The sequence below is a fragment of the Phocoena sinus genome, chromosome 4 (assembly GCF_008692025.1).
Source record: "Phocoena sinus isolate mPhoSin1 chromosome 4, mPhoSin1.pri, whole genome shotgun sequence".
In the NCBI taxonomy this organism is placed as follows: Eukaryota; Metazoa; Chordata; class Mammalia; order Artiodactyla; family Phocoenidae; genus Phocoena; species Phocoena sinus.
In genome coordinates, this window is record NC_045766.1 from 58,606,011 (window position 1) to 58,623,256 (window position 17,246).

Genomic DNA, 17,246 nt, shown 5'->3' on the forward strand with positions numbered 1-17,246 from the left:
TCAAAGGTAATATATGCTCATCATAGAAAACTTGGAAAATAGAGGGAGTATATATAGAGAGAGAAATCATGGTCCCAGCAAACAGAAATAACTGCAGTTAACATTGTATTCTTTCTTTTTAAATATATTCCTTTACTTAATCCACATGGTTTTATATACTTTTAAAATATGCTTTTTCTTTACATTAAAATTTGTCATAGATTTACATTTTTAAAAAGCATTTGAAGTCTCTTGTGATTCATGACGTTGAGACATGGCACACTTGGCAATGGAGAATTCACTGCTGAAAGTGATTTCAGTTGAACAAGGTGTTTTTTTTTCAGTGTTTGAATATAGTTATCCAGCTGTCTCTCACAGAGTGTATTAGACATGTCAGGAGGTTCTTGCAGCACCATTGAAGAGAAATGCTGAGGGATGGAGCAGACTGGAGGCTGCGTGGACTGAGGGGAGGTGGTGTGCTGGGCAAAGTGTGGTATTCCCACCATAGAGGTCTTGCAGGGTGGGGATAGGGGGCTGATGGTATAGTTACAGACTGCTGGAGGACAAAAAACATGAAGCAGCAAAGCTCTATGAGAGTAATGTCTTAGTCTGATCAGGCTGCTATAACAGAGTACCATAGACTGGGTGGCTTATAAACAATAGAAATCTATTTCTTGTAGTTCTGGAGGCTGGGAAGTACAAGATCAAGGTGCTGGCAGATTTGATGTCTGGTGAGGCCCTGCTTCCTTGTCCATAGGCAGTCATCTTGTCACTGTGTCCTCACATGCAGAAGGTGGCAGAGAGCTCTCTGGAGTCTCTTTAAAAGGCACTAATCCCATTGATGAGGGCTCCACCCTTAGGATCTCCTCACCCCCCCCAAAGGCCCTACTTCTTAATACCATCACATTGGGGGTTAGGATTTTTAACAAATGAATTTTGGAGGGACACAAACATTCAGTCTACTCAGTACTCTGTAATGGCCTACATGGGAAAATAATCTAAAAAATAGAGGATATATATATATATATATATATATAAAAAACTGTTTCACTTTGCTGTACATCTGAAACTAACGTAACATTGTAAATCAACTAGACTTCAATTAAAAGAAAAACATTCAGTCTATAGCAGGTAGTTAACGCTTTGAAACAGGAAGATACAATGACCTCAAACTCAGTAGAGGAGTAAGTTGACAAACTGATGCTTTCTCTCTGATACCTATTAAGAGAGTTTTAATGGCTATAGATGTCAAGACTCTCCAAGACCGTGAAACCCTTGGACAAAAACAACAGAAAGATGTGGACATGCCTGGGTCTGTGGTTATTTGATGCTGGAATACAAAGTGTGAGATGTTTAAGGCTTTTACCTCAAAGTAAAATGGAAAGCTGGAATTAGATTAAAATGGTTTAATAATTGTTGAAGTTTAATGGGAAAAAATACGTCATTTAAATTTCTTTCAATTTTGTCCTAAGTTACATATTATGGTCTCCTTCTGCTTTTTGTGCCCTCTAATCACCATTCCATACAGCATACAAAATGATCTTGTAAACAAGTAAATCAAATCCCATCACTTGCCTGCTTAAAACTTTTCCTAAATGTCTTCCTGAATGTGACTACTAGGACTCTTCACTCATAATTCCAATTCCAATGGCCTTTTTTTTTTTTTTTTTTAACATCTTTATTAGAGTATAATTGCTTTCCCAATGGCCTTTTGAATCTCTACTGGGACACTCTGACTCCAAGCCTGCCCCTCCTCCCCCATTTACTTGGTGGACGTCAGTTCTCCGTTTGGTGTCCCTGCATTCTGGACAAAGACAGACTTAAGTCCTAAAGAGAATAGAAGCATAGCGTTCATTGAAAAAAAGAACAGGTTGTCCCAGGTCTTCAGGTACTTGGAGTGATGTATGGCCAGAAAATTATTTATGATAATTTATGCACACACATATATAGTTGTACACACACACACACACACATATATAGTTGTACACACACACATACACGATATCATTTCCAGGAGCACAAAGACATGTGATTTTTAGGACTACTTGAAACAAAAATTAGGTGAGAGTATCTGTGAGGTTGAAGTAGTTTTTGTGATTTGGTGTGAGTGACTAACTGAGGTTAAATCAAGAGAAAATTTACATAGTTTTAAAATGAGTAGAGGAGATGCTGGTAAAGAAAAAAAAGCAGTCATAGATTTGGTGGGGGCACACTTGCTACAAGATTTTAATGTCAATCTAGGTAAGCAAGACTCCTCTGAGTAAAATGCCTGAGGTGATATCTCATTTACCTATTTATTCCCTTCTTTCAACTATGTATCTTCCTTTTTAATCTTCCATAGAAAAAATTTTATGTATCTTTCTACATTTCCCAGGAGGACTGGCTTTAAAGCATAAATTCTTTTATCTGAATAAAAAATTGGGGACTATTGAAATTGAAAAATCCTTGTTAACATTCTGAGAGGCCTGTGCGTTGAAGTAGATCCATCCATCTATATTCACCTTTTCACTCATTCATTCATCCATATACATACATACATCACTCACCCAACGTTTATTAAATACCAGCTGCCATTCCAGATGCTATGCTGAGAATTGGCATTCAAGGACAAATATCCTTCCCTGTCCCTGGGGGATGAGCTTACACTATTAAACAGTCTCAAATTTTAGGATGATCATTGAGTTGAGAATCAGAAGAACTGAGTTTGTCTTTTTCTTTTACCCTTATTCATTTTCCTGTTTTCTTTCCTGAGCCCTGGGTACTCATTTTCTCACCTTGTCTGTGGAAAAATAAAAAGTAGACCTCTGACACTTGAGAGTCATTCACTTGGCTCTAAATATAGTACCCAATATGTAGTCAGCTTTTAATAACACTTTATTAAATAAATGAATGAATAAAATTATTATACCCAGAGGCCTTCAGGAATCCGTATTTGGCAATATGATAATAGCAACCTTTCCCTATAAAATCAATCAAAATATAACCAGTTGAAACAACATCTTCAGATGGGAGCAGGTGGTAAATGTCAAGTTGTAAAGCCCTATCATGATGACCTTTCTCTCCAACTTAGACCATTTAACCCTTTCATGCTAAGAGATCATCCAGTGCCACCTCTGAGAGCTTGTGGTGGAGAAAAGTATTCATTTGTTTAAAATTATGACTAAATTCAGAATAGCTTTTTGTGATTTTGCACATTCTCAAGTAATGGATAAAATATATACAACTCCCATCCTGTGATGGTCTGAGAAATTTTTAGATTTGGAAAAAAGCTCCTAATGCTTGGAAAGGTAGAGAAATGATCCTGCAAAGTATTATCTTGGGGAAGTAGGGTATTACAGGGAGAGCTAGACCAAATTAATGATAGCCAATATTTGCTGAGTGTTCTGGTGCTTTACATGTATTAAATCATTAATTCTCACAGCAACTCCATAGTTGAGCCCTATTATTATTATTAAGATCTGTATTTTAGCTGAGGAAAGAGGCACAGAGAGACTAAGACCTAAGTTCTTTGCACTGGTAAGTTGTGGAGCCAGGATTTGAACCCAGCCAATCTGACTTTAAGGTTCACATTTTAAACCACTGCTTATTCTGCTTCCAAAATATGTTCTGTTTCCCTCTTCTGTACTACTTTTATGAGGTCACATCAAGCTAAAAGTTGAACAAAAGTGTATAAGGAAGATGGTTACACACCCAAAAAACCCATTGACATCAAACTATTAATATGCATTTTCAGGAATTTTACTTGTATTTACAAACACGACTTTAATTTTGGCATTCTTTATAGGTAATGATAAAATATACATATATATTTCTTCTCATTTTAGGACTTAACAATAATTATGTAATTTCCTTCACTTAAGGTGGAATAAACTGTTAATAAATTGAGTGGTTAGTGCTTAAAGACTGTTAAAAACCACTTCAAATAACGTGACAATCTCATCTTTACAGTAATGCCAGGTTGTTCATTAGCTGAACTACCCAAATACAGAGATTATAGTTAAAATGGTTTCGAGTGGGTGGTGGTAATGATGCGCTGCCTGTTTTGCAACATCCTCTATGCCATGCACTTCAACTCCCATTTTTTAAAATAAAAATTTCCAACACTACTTAAAAGCTACTTTTCTTAAATGTGAGATTTCTCTGAAAAATAAAGGTCTTGCTAATTAAATAGTTCTTTAAACAAAGCGTCTTGTATCAGTGGGGAAATATGTAGGAACAAAATGCTCAAGGCAGGGAATTCTTCTCTACTCTAGGTACAGAAGAGGAAAATGTCATTCCTTTTGAACCTGTTGGAGATGCTAGTTTTATAAAACTTTAAAATACCTTGACAGCAAATTAAAAAAAAATTTTATCTGAAAAAGGTTCTTTTTACTTTTCAGTAGTGGCCACCCTTGTATAATTTTAAGCACGGTAAAGATCTCTCCAGTCTGAACGTCACTGCCCATTTCCAGAGAAGGGCCCATGCTCTTTTTTGCTGGGGAGGAAGGGCCCATGTTCTTTGATTGTTGCCACATGCCCAGTGGCAGCGTCTCTCGTCAGGGCTGTATCTTGAGCACTCATATCACCCCCATTTAATTCTGTAGCCAAACAGCATTTGTTCAGTAAACAATTCTTAAGTATTTTCAATGTCCCAGGCCTTGAACAAGAATGGGGGCTACATTCACGAGTAAGAAATGGGCCCTGAATGGACCTGAAGGGAGAGTCTGTCGAAGAGTGTCAGGAAGAGCATTTCAGTCAGAACGAAAGCACTTAAAGACTAAGAGGGGAGCTGAGGAATTGGACAGACTTGAATTTGAGTTTTGTGCTGTGCAATATGAACAAGTTACTTATTCTCTCAGAATAAAATGGGGATAGTACTGCCCACCTTGCAGAATTGCTGGGAGGATTCATGATAAGGTATATGATGTCCCTGGCCTGGTGCCAAGCACAGATCTTCTCATAGAGGGTTCCTTCCCTTCATTCAGGTCAGTCAGGTCACCCCCTGACCACCCTTTCTAAAGTTACCTCTTACCCCAGCCAGGATCTTTCTTTATTTAATTACATAATGATTACCAACCCCACCTCCCCACCCAGTCCCCAACACATACACTGGAATGTAAGTTCCATGAGGGCAGGGCTTTATCTTGTTCACTGCTATATCTCCTGCACCTGAATAGTGCCTGGCACATAGTAGGTGCTTAATAAATATTACCAATATTACTAATGTAAACCAGAGCATGAAAGTACTTGGTGGTTCATAGACATTGTATGGCTGTAGATCAGGGCTCATTGATGGGGTTGAGGAGATGAAGCTAGAGGCACAGTCAAGGTTTTAACTGAAAGTTGCTAAAGGGTCTGGCTTTTATCTGGCAGGTATTTCAGCAGATATTTGGACAATAATCAAATTTCACCTTGTCAGTAGTCATCGGGAGCAGAAAGTCAGCTGATTCTTGGTGGTGTGATTTAAGAGATGCTAAAGTCTCACCTACTCTGACTTTGAGAAAATTCTCCCAATTTTTCTTCTGAAGGCACTGAAGTCCTGTGTATTTGGGAGGAGTCACACAGACTTTCTGTTCCAGCCAAACACTGTTCACCTCCATAAAGAAAGTAGAATCTTTATTATTTAGATAAGCAGATTGCTGCAAAGTTGTTTCATATTGGATCAGAGAGAATTGGAACTGAGCCCACTTTTAATTTTGTGAGGGAGGAGTGGAGTCTACACAGATGATTGTAGAGCCTCTGGTTCTCTGGTCTATGTTTCTTCTACTCTGCCCCACTGTCTTTCCTTCATGTTTTGTCTGCCTGTCTTCCCCTCCTTTGGCCTTCCGGTGAAGCTGTCATTCGCAAACTCATTGCCCTGGACACAGTGATTGGTTCAGGGATGTGCACTTGACCCAAGCAGGGCAAATTATAGTCATCCCCGGTACAGATGGATTCCTAAAGAATTACTTAGGTGTTTCAAATTAAATGTAACTTATTAAATTAATGGATTGAATAGGCCATATTTATGTTTTGTCAAGTGGGATTGCCATATAGAAGTTCACAAAATAGGAATTACCCAATTTTATGATATAATACCTTCCTAAAACCTGCGGTATTGTGGAACAGACTAAACGTGAGCTATTTAGTTATTTCTAGTAAAATATGATTATTTGACAACACCAAACGAGTAGAGCCAAAAACTGACACACTGTGTATCAAGTTTGTTTCAACTGGATTTATGCTCAATGTTCTCAGTGGCTGCCAAAAAGTTTTATGATTTCATTAAAAAGATAAAATTTTATTATAATTTTGTCTGAAATTGTGACTCAAGGTGCTTTGACAACTTGGATGTGTAACCTTTATAAATATTATGTGGACTTCACTGTGAACAGATAGCTACCCTTCCACCTTAACAACACGTACTTTACAACATGTATTTCACAAACATTTTCTGCCATGCTTTTCTTTGCCATTAGCTGCTTTAGTACACATTAGGCTCAAAGAGGTTCTTTTTCTCCCCCTGGGCTGAATGGTCCATTTTTCTGTGGTGCATTGAGAGTCACTTACACATGTATTATAGACACATAGTCCTCAGGGCCTTGCCAAGGGCTCTGTGCCAGGTGCTGTATCTAAAAAGATGATTAATACACCATGTCTGCCCTCAAGAAGGTCACAGTCCAGTGACCAGGTTTATTGTCTATCTGGAACTTTAAAGTTCAAGAGCTGAACAAAGAGAGTGGAAAGAAGCTAGAAATAAAGCTGGAATGGTAAGCACAGGATGGATTGTAAAGAATTCTGTTATCTCCCCAAATTTAACCTTTTATCCTGGAGGCTGTGTCTTGTCTTTGAAAATATGGAAACACGGAAATGACAAGTTTAGATTTGAATTTTATGCAAAAGCACTTTGGTGGGAGTAGAGAGCAGATTAAAAGGAATCTATTACGCATTGAACTGTGTCCTCTTTCAAAAAAGATAGTTGATTTTCTAACCCCTAGCCTCTCCGACTGTGACCTTGTTTGGAAATAGGGTCATTGCAGATGTAATAGTTAAGTTATGGTGAGGTCATACTGCAGTCAAGTGGTTCCCTAACCTGACTGGTGTTCTTATAAAAAGGGAAATTTGGACACAGAAACAGACATTCCCAGAGGGAAGATGACATGAAGAGACACAGGGAGAGGACGGCTACCTACAAGTCAAGGAGAGAGGCCTGGAACAGACTGTTCCCTCATAGCCCTCAGGAAGAGCCAGCTCTGCTGACACATTAATTTTTGACGTTTCCCCTCCAGAACTGAGACAATAAATTTCTGTTACTTAAGGCACCCCACTTGTGGTAGATTTTTATGGCAGCCCTATGAAACTAACAAAGAACCCAAAATTGTAGACCAACTAAGAGGACCAATGAGGGCCTAAACTAAGGTGGGGTGGGGTGAAGAGAAAGGATTTGAAAGATATTCAGGAAGTAGAATTGACAGAACTTGGTGACCAATTGGATATGTGGAGTTAACATAGTGATTAATAGTGACCTAGATTTTAGTCCTCTCTTACTTCTCAGCTGTTTGAACTTGAACAAGCCATTCATCCTCTTTATGCTTTAGTTTCTTATCTGTAGTGAGTCATGATTGTTCCTATCTTGTTGGGTTGTTGTGATGGTCAAGAGAGTGCAGGTTAAAATTTATTACAGTGGTATGGTAAATATTTAATATGGTAACATTGGTAAATATAGTAAATACTCAATAAATATTCTTTTAAAAAATATGTGGGTTGTGTGAAAGGGTTTGAGAATGACTCATATTTCTGACTTGGCCATCAGACAGAGCCATGATTATTCAGGGAGAAGAAAAATACTGGAGAAGAATGGGTTTGGGGGGCAGGACGGTAAATTCACTTTTAATTAAATTTAAAACATACAAACAAATTATTGATCTTTAAAAACACACTCCCTTACCTTTTATGTTGACTTTCATAAAGTTCAAATTTATATATATATATATTTTTTCAAATTTATATTTTTAACTTAACAAAAGTTTATGTTGTCCATTAGAGATAATCTCACAAGGAAAATGAAATGAGCACCATTGTGGGTTTTTTAATTTATTTTACTGGTTTCTTATTTATTTTTTTTAAATTAAGTTTATTGGAATATAGTTGCTTTACAATGTTGTATTAGTTTCTACTGTACAGCAAGATGAATCAACTATACATATACATATATCCCCTCTTTTTTGATTTCCTCCCCATTTAAGTCACCACAGTGCATTAAGTGCTATACAGTATGTTCTCATTAGTTATCTATTTTATACATAGTATCTATAGTGTATATATGTCAATCCCAATACAGTTTATATGATTATACCCTAAGAAATAAAATCATAAGCTGTTTTAAAAATTATTAGATTCATAGTGACATTTTAAATAAATAGGAGATGAGTTGGGATTAATCCTACGTGATTTCAATTTAGGCATTAACTTTATCCATGGGGCCCCTCTTTGCTTTCTTTCATCTCATCTATTCCTATGCCTTTTCAGTTTGACGAGAACCCATCATGGGACCGTTCTGCCTCTGTCTTGAATATTCATAATCAAAGAATGGCACATATGAGAAAACTGGAAAGTTCTGCTTGTAAATCTGGGCATGTGATTTGGTTTGCTGCAGAAATTGTAGTGGTTAGTTTGTGCTTGTTCACTTAAAATGAATCAGATCTTTTGCTACAAAGCATGCTACTTTGACTTTTTAGAATGATTTATCTTTTTACTTCCTGTGACTTACTATAACGCTTGTGAAGTAACCATGAAGAGATGAAAATTATACTTCTCGCTTTCCCCAAATATTTGCTTAAGTATTTTAAATGCTAGTTATTCTTCTGAGCCCTTTGGTGCTGGAGGAGAGAGGCTCCTTTCCCCGAAGAGTGCCGAGCTGGGACTTGCCCCTTGAAGATGAGGAAGACACTGAGGCCACTGACTGTGCAGAGACCAGCAGAGCTTCCCAGGTAGACAGAGAGGTGGGTCAGGAAAATGGAGAATGAGTTTTTGCCTATTCCTCCCACTAAGTACAATGGGAAAACTTGGACGTTATATACAAGACAAGCATAGAAGGACTCTGAACCGTGAAGAGAAGGCAGACCAGTTAGGAGCCTCAGGACTCCAGGAATGACAAACATGACAGCTTGGAAGATATACAATAAGCTGAAATCATGGTGCAATCTTCAGCGGTCCTTTTACCGGATTCCAGGCTTAAAGGCATGACTGGAATGGCTCCTGAAAGGAACTTAGCCCAAATGCATACAAAAGTGGGGCAAAAACACCTCAAGCTGTGTTCTTTCAATTACATGAGGCAAAATCAAAGAGCATCTTCATCCTGGGCACAGAAGCATCCATCCTTAAGAGCATTTCGTCTTGAAAATAAACTATTTGTCGATTAAATCCTTCCTGAATTTAACTAAATCTATGGAAAAAAAGCTATTATTAGTTATTAAAAGCGCCTGAGACAAATTTGAAACATAAATACATTGAGGAGATTCACTCCTAAGGAGAACAAAATATTATAATATCAAGTAGTTCCCAGACCACAAATTTTCTCAGAAATTTATTTATAAAATTCTAACCTATATTCAAAAAAAAGAGACAATATAGGGATTGTGCTCATCATTTTTTCATTGGCCCATGATCACAGGGCTGCTCAGACCTCTCTTGCCACCTCTGTAGGACACCTGGTTGAAATATGTTTCTTTTTCTTCAGCAAATAGGCACCTCGTTATCCCTTCATTTTTTGTTCTTTACCTCTAAGGGGCTAGGGGGAGGGATAGAGGGGTATATTCATTACAAGAACCATAAGACTCTACCCTATAAACATTTGTTACTATCTGGGTTTGGGATAAAGCAGTGCTATAAAGGAAGGTTATAGAACACCAACATACACAGGGAGCTTTGGAAGCATTTAGGAGGAGTACCTAACCAATGCCATGATTCAGAGAAGACTTCTTAGAGGAAGTGACTTCTAAGTTGAGAAAGAAAGGATGTGAGTAGTAGTTGATAGTGAAGAGAATATCCCAGGTGGAGGAAAAAGTACATGCGAAGACCCAAGAGCTGATAGAGATCTACTAATTAGTTGGAGAATTGAAATTAGTTTAACTTGCCAAGTAGAGTTCTAGGCCAGATTAAGAAAACTGTAATAAATCATAAAAAAGAGGATTTTATCCTGAGGGCTTTGCTGAAGAATCAGTGGAGGGTTGAATGTTGTGGAGGACATAATAAGATTTCTACTTTTTGAAAGATGTAGAGAATGGACTTGAGGGGGGACAACATGAAAGCTAGGAGAGGTATTACGATGCTTTTCCAGTAATCCAAGTGAGGTGATGGTGACCTGACCAGGAAATTGCCTGCAGGAATGGAGAACAGTGAATAGCTCCAAGAAATATTTAACTGGCAGAATTGACTGAACTTGAAGATTGTTGGGTCATGGAGAATGAAATGAGGGAGGTCAGAGGATGATTTCCAAATTTCTGGATTGGGAAATTAGTTGGATAAATGGTGATAGAATAAAAAGTAGAGGAACAGCTGTGTACGTGGAAGAGTTAAGGGTGAGGTTATAATGAGTTCAATTTTAAGCATATTTTAGGCACTTGTGGATACTGAATTATTCAGTCAACAAATATTTATGAATTACCAACTACATGCCAGGTAGTGTGAGTGAAGGTCTTAGGAGTAGAGCAGCGATAAAATATTTTAAAGATTACAGTCTAGTTGGGGAAATGTACAGTACATGAATTAATAAAAACAATACATGTATACAATAAATATAAGCCCTGCATATAGTGAAGGAAAACACATTTATGAATTGATTAGTTTCTACTTAAAAGTATGATCAGAGACATCAGGTAGACAGAGTACTGCCTGGTAATACCTTGTCAATCTATGGTCCACTTTCTCTTTCCTCAGATTTCCAGCAGCCCCTTTTCTCTTCTCACTTTCAACGCAATTCACAAAAGAGAAGCAACTTACCTTTCTACTACCAAAATCTACCAGCCTAATTTGTGGATTTGTATCCACATACTCTGCCTTCCCATTTATGCACAGGGACAAGATGTCCTTGTCCTACCCGATGTCAGGTCCCCTGCTTGTACACAGAAGCCAGTCCGCTCTTGTCTACTGAAGGGCTTCATATAATAATCCCATCCTACAAATAAATGCTCTTATCTGGACTTCATGTGTTCCTCTACCCACTACCTTATTTCTCTGCTCCTCTTTGTAGCAAAACTCTAAAAGAGTTGTTGATTCTTTTTTTTTACATCTTTACTGGAGTATAATTGCTTTACAATGGTGTGTTAGTTTCTGCTTTATAACAAAGTGAATCAGCTATACATATACATATATCCCCATATCTCCCTCTTGCGTCTCCCTCCCTCCCATCCTCCCTATCCCACCCCTCTAGGTGGTCACAAAGCACCGAGCTGGTCTCCCTGTGCTATGCGGCTGCTTACCACTAGCTAGCTGTTTTACATTTGGTAGTATATATTAGCCCATGCCACTCTCTCACTTTGTCACAGCTTACCCTTCCCCCTCCCTGTGTCCTCAAGTCCATTCTCTACATCTCTGTCTTTATTCCTGTCCTGCCCCTAGGTTCTTCATAACCTTTTTTTTTTTTCTTAAGATTCCATATATATGTGTTAGCATACGGTATTTGTTTTTCTCTTTCTGACTTACTTCATTCTGTATGACAGACTCTAGGTCCATCCACCTCACTACAAATAACTTAATTTCATTTCTTTTTATGGCTGAGTAATATTCCATTGTATATATGTGCCACACCTTCTTTATCCATTCATCTGTGAGCTGTTGATTCTTTAATGTCAGCTTTATTGAAGTATAATTGACATGTAAAGTTGTAAGATATTTAAAGTGTACATTGTGGTGATTTGATATGCATATACATAGTGAAAGGATTTCCTGCCATCTAATTAACATATCCATCATCTAACATATTTATCTTTTATTTGGGGGTGTGTGTGTGAAAACATTTAAGTTCTATTTTCTTAACAAATGTAAATGATATATATTTAATGCTAAATTAATTTATAACAAAATAGTCAAGATTATTCAAGAGGGAAAGGATAGTCTCTTTAGTAAATGGTGTTGAGAAGACTGGACAGCCACATGCAAAGAGTGGTCTTTTTTTTTTTTTGACTACTAGTTATATTTTATTAATCTTAATAAATACATCAAATGTTGGGTAATTTTTATAGTGGAGATTGCTGAGGAAACTGCAGGGGACATGCTTCATTTCTTGCTCGGCTTTACTGCTGACTTGGTGACCTTGCCTGCAGGATGACTTCTCATCCACAGCCTTGATGACTCCAATGGCCACTGTTTGTCTCACGTCCCGCACAGCAAAATGGCCTAGAGGTGGGTACTCACAGAACATCTCCACACACATGGCCTTGCTGGGGACCATCCTTACATCTGCACAGTGGCTGTATCGCCTGACCTCAGGGCCTTGGGGTTGTCAAAGGTGACCTCCATCCCAGGTTTCAGGAAGCTGGTCTCCACGCAGCCCACAGGCACAGAGCCAGTGCTCCCAATCATGTGCACACCTTGTAGAGGCAGCCTCAGGGGCTCGGTGACCAGTTGAGTGGGAGGGAGAATGGAGCCCAGAGCTTCCAGGACACTCATCCCTGTGGCATTTCCCTCCTTTCTCTTGACCTTCCAGCTCCTGGACCAGGCATGTGGATGCTGGGCTATGCTAGCCCAAAATGGGCACAAAGGCCATGACTGCCAAGTTGTAGCCGATCTTCTTGATGTAGGCTCTCACTCCCTTGATGGAAGCATTGGGTGCTGTGGGTGGGTTTGTCGGAGTCCATCTTGTTGACAGCCGTGATGAGTGGCTTCACACCCAGCATGTAGGCCAGTAGCGTATTCTCCACAGGTCTGCCTATTCTTGGAGATGCCTGCTTCAAACATGCCTGTGCTGCTGGCCACGATGAGCGTGGCACAGTCACCTGGGATGGGCCAGTGATAATGTTTTTGATGAAGTCCCTGTGGCATCAGTTATCGTGATGTAATATTTGGTTGTCTCAAACTTCCATAAGGAGATGTCATGGTGATGCCACATTTCCTTTCGGCCTTCATTTTGTCTAGCACCCAGGCAAACTTGATGGAGCCCTTGCTCATCTCTGATGCTTCCTTCTTGAACTTCTCATGGTTCTCTTGTCAGTACCCCCACGCTTGTAGATGAGATACCCAGTGGTGGTGGACTTGCCAGAGTCCACATGGCCAATGATGATAATATTGATATGGGTCTTCTTTTTGCTCATAATGGTAGATTCATTAGAGTCACTGCTGATCCAGATATTAGCAAGAGCTGCAGCAGCTGTGAAGCAGGTATTGTGTATTATTGATGCTTCCCTTTCCTACCTCCCATTCTTTTTTTTTTTTGCGGTACATGGGCCTGTCACTGTTGTGGCCTCTCCTGTTGCGGAGCACAGGCTCCAGACGCGCAGGCTCAGCGGCCGTGGCTCACGGGCCCAGCCGCTCCGCGGCATGTGGGATCCTCCCGGACCGGGGCACGAACCCACGTCCCCTGCATCGGCAGGCGGACTCTCAACCACTGCGCCACCAGGGAAGCCCCTCCCATTCTTTTTATAACCGATGCCAAGCAGAATTTGTCTCCACCACTCCACTGTAGCCTCCTTTCCCAAGGTCTTTGATACCTTCCATCTTGCCAAACCAGTGTTCAGTTCTGACTTTATTTTACTTTCTCTCGCAGTTATCGTTGACATCTCTCTCCTCCTTGAAATTCTATCTTTCCTTAGATAGCTGACACCACAATTTCCTAAATTTCCATCTATTATCCTCAATCTCTTCTGCCAACTCTTTCTTTTTGCTTTCTCTTATGTAATTCTAAATATGAATTGCCTCCTGGTGATTATACCTTGTTGTGTGGCTTTATATACCACATATATCCTGATGATTTCTAAATTTATAGATCCAGCTTTTTTGACTGTAGTCATATATTGAATTGCTTATTTTTTTAACAACTTTATTGGACTATAATTGTTTTACAATGGTGTGTTACTTTCTGCTTTATAACAAAGTGAATCAGTTATAAATATACATATGTTCCCGTATCTCTTCCCTCTTGCATCTCCCTCCCTCCCAGCCTCCCTATCCCACCCCTCTAGGTAGTCACAAAGCACCGAGCTGATCTCCCTGTGCTATGCAGCTGCTTCCCACTAGCTATCTATTTTAAGTTTGGTAGTGTATATATGTCCATGCCACTCTCTCACTTTGTCCCAGCTTACAATTCCCCCGCCCCATATCCTCAACTCCATTCTCTAGTAGGTCTGCATCTGTATTCCCATCTTGCCCCTAGGTTCTTCATGACCATTTCTTCTTTTTTCAGATTCCATATATACGTGTTAGCATACGGGATTTGTTTCTCTTTCTGACTTACTTCACTCTGTATGACAGACTGTAGGTCCATCCACCTCACTACAAATAACCCAGTTTTGTTCCTTTTTATGGCTGAGTAATACTCCATTGTATATATGTGCCACATCTTCTTTATCCACTCATCTATTGATGGACCCTTAGGTTGTTTCCATGTCCTGGCTATTATGAATAGGGCTGCAATGAACATTTTGGTACATGACTCTTTTTGAATTATGGTTTTCTCAGGGTATATGCCCAGTAGTGGGATTGCTTGGTCATATGGTAGTTCAACTTTTAGCTTTTTAAGGAACCTCCATATTGTTCTCCATAGTGGCTGTATCAATTTACATGCCCACCAGCAGTGCAAGAGGGTTCCCTCTTCTGCAAACCCTCTCCAGCATTTATTGTTTGTAGATTTTTTGATGATGGCCATTCTGACCACTGTGAGATGATATGTCATTGTAGTTTTGATTTGCATTTCTCTAATGATTAATGATGTTGAGCATTCTTTCATGTGTCTGCTGGCAATCTGTATATCTTCTTTGGAGAAATGTCTATTTAGGTCTTCTGCCCAGTTTTGGATTGGGTTGTTTGTTTTTTTGATATTGAGCTGCATGAGTTGCTTGTATGTTTTGGAGATTAATCCTTTGTCAGTTGCTTCATTTGCAAATATTTTCTCCCATTCTGAGTGTTTTCTTTTGCTCTTATTTATGGTTTCCTTTGCTCTGCAAAAGCTTTGAAGTTTCATTAGGTCCCATTTGTTTATTTTTATTTCCATTTCTCTAAGAGGTGGGTCAAAAAGGATCTTGCTGTGATTTATGTCATAGAGTGTTCTGCCTATGTTTTCCTCTAAGAGTATGATGGTGTCTGGCCTTACATTTAGGTATTTAATCCATTTTAGGTTTATTTTTGTGTATGGGGTGAGGGAGTGTTCTAATTTTATTCTTTTACATGTACCTGTCCAGTTTTCCCAGCACCACTTATTGAAGAGGCTGTCTTTTCTCCACTGTATATTCTTGCCCCCTTTATCAAAGATAAGGTGACCATATGTGTGTGGGTTTATCTCTGGGCTTTCTATCCTGTTCCACTGATCTGTCTTTCTGTTTTTGTGGCAGTACCATACTGTCTTGATTACTGTAGCCTTGTAGTATAGTCTGAAGTCAGGGAGCCCGATTCCTCCAGCTCTGTTTTACTTTGTCAAGATTGCTTTGGCTATTTGGGGTCTTTTGTGTTTCCATACAAATTGTGAAATTTTTTGTTCTAGTTCTGTGAAAAATGCCAGTGGTAGTTTGGTAGGGATTACATTGAATCTGTAGATTGCTTTGGGTAGTAGAGCCATTTTCACAATGTTGATCCTTCCAATACAAGAACATGATATATCTCTCCATCTGTTTGTGTCATCTTTATTTTATCAGTGTCTTATAATTTTCTGCATACAGGTCTTTTGTCTCCTTAGGTATGTTTATTCCTAGATACTTTATTCTCTTTGTTGCAGTGGTAAATGGGAGCGTTTTCTTAATTTCACTTTCAGATTTTTCATTGTTAGTGTATAGGTATGCAAGAGATTTCTGTGCATTAATTTTGTATCCTGCTACTTTACCAAATTCATTGATTAGCCCTAGTAGTTTTCTGGTAGCATCTTGAGGATTCTGTATGTATAGTATCATGTCATCTGCAAACAGTGAACAGTTTTACTTCTTCTTTTCCAATCTGGATTCCTTTTATTTTTTTTCTTCTCTGATTGCTATGGCTAAAACTTCCAAAACTATGTTGAATAATAGTGGTGAGAGTGGGCAACTTTGTCTTGTTCTTGATCTTAATGGAAATGGTTTCGGTTTTTCACCATTGAGGACGATGTTGGCTGTGGGTTTGTCTTATATGGACATTATTATGTTGAGGAAATTTCCCTCTATGCCTACTTTCTGGCAGGTTTTTATCATAAATGGGTGTTGAATTTTGTTGAAAGCTTTCTCTGCATCTATTGAGATGATCATATGGATTTTCTCCTTCAATTTGTTAATATGGTGTATCATGTTGATTGATTTGCATATACTGAAGAATCCTTGCATTCCTGGGATAAACCCCACTTGATCATAGTGTATGATCCTTCTAATGTGCTGTTGGATTCTGTTTGCTAGTATATTCTTGAGGATTTTTGCATCTGTGTTCATCAGTGATATTAGCCTGTAGTTTTCTTTCTTTGTGAACATCTTTGTCTGGTTTTGGTATCAGAGTGATGGTGGCCTCGTTAAATGAGTTTGGGAGTGTTCCTTCCTCTGCTGTATTTTGGAAGAGTTTGAGAAGGATAGGTGTTAGCTCTTCTCTAAATGTTTGATAGAATTCACCTGTGAAGCCATCTGGTCCTGGGCTTTTGTTTGTTGGAAGATTTTTAATCACAGTTTCAATTTCAGTGCTTGTGATTGGTCTGTTCATATTTTCTATTTCTTCCTAATTCAGTCTCGGCAGGTTGTGCATTTCTAAGAATTTATCCATTTCTTCCAGGTTGTCCATTTTATTGGCATATAGTTGCTTGTAGTAATCTCTCATGATCCTTTGTATTTCTGCAGTGTCATTTGTTACTTCTCCTTTTTCACTTCTAATTCTATTGATCTGAGTCCTCTCCCTTTTTTTCTTGATGAGTCTGGTTAATGGTTTATCAATTTTGTTTATCTTCCCAAAGAACCAGCTTTTAGTTTTATTGATCTTTGCTATCGTTTCCTTCATTTTTTTTTCATTTATTTCTGATGTGATCCTTATGATTTCTTTCCTTCTGCTAACTTTGGGGTTTTTTTGTTCTTCTTTCTCTAATTGCTTTAGGTGTAAGGTTAGGTTGTTTATTTGAGATGTTTCTTGTTTCTTAAGATAGGATTGTATTGCTATAA

The 17,246-nt window shown here is 38.7% G+C and overlaps 1 pseudogene; it reads right to left on the reverse strand.

Moving 5' to 3' along the window:
* Window positions 1–12,390: 12,390 nt before the first annotated feature.
* Window positions 12,391–13,247, reverse strand: LOC116752617 (annotated as a pseudogene).
* Between the last annotated feature and the right edge of the window lie 3,999 nt (window positions 13,248–17,246).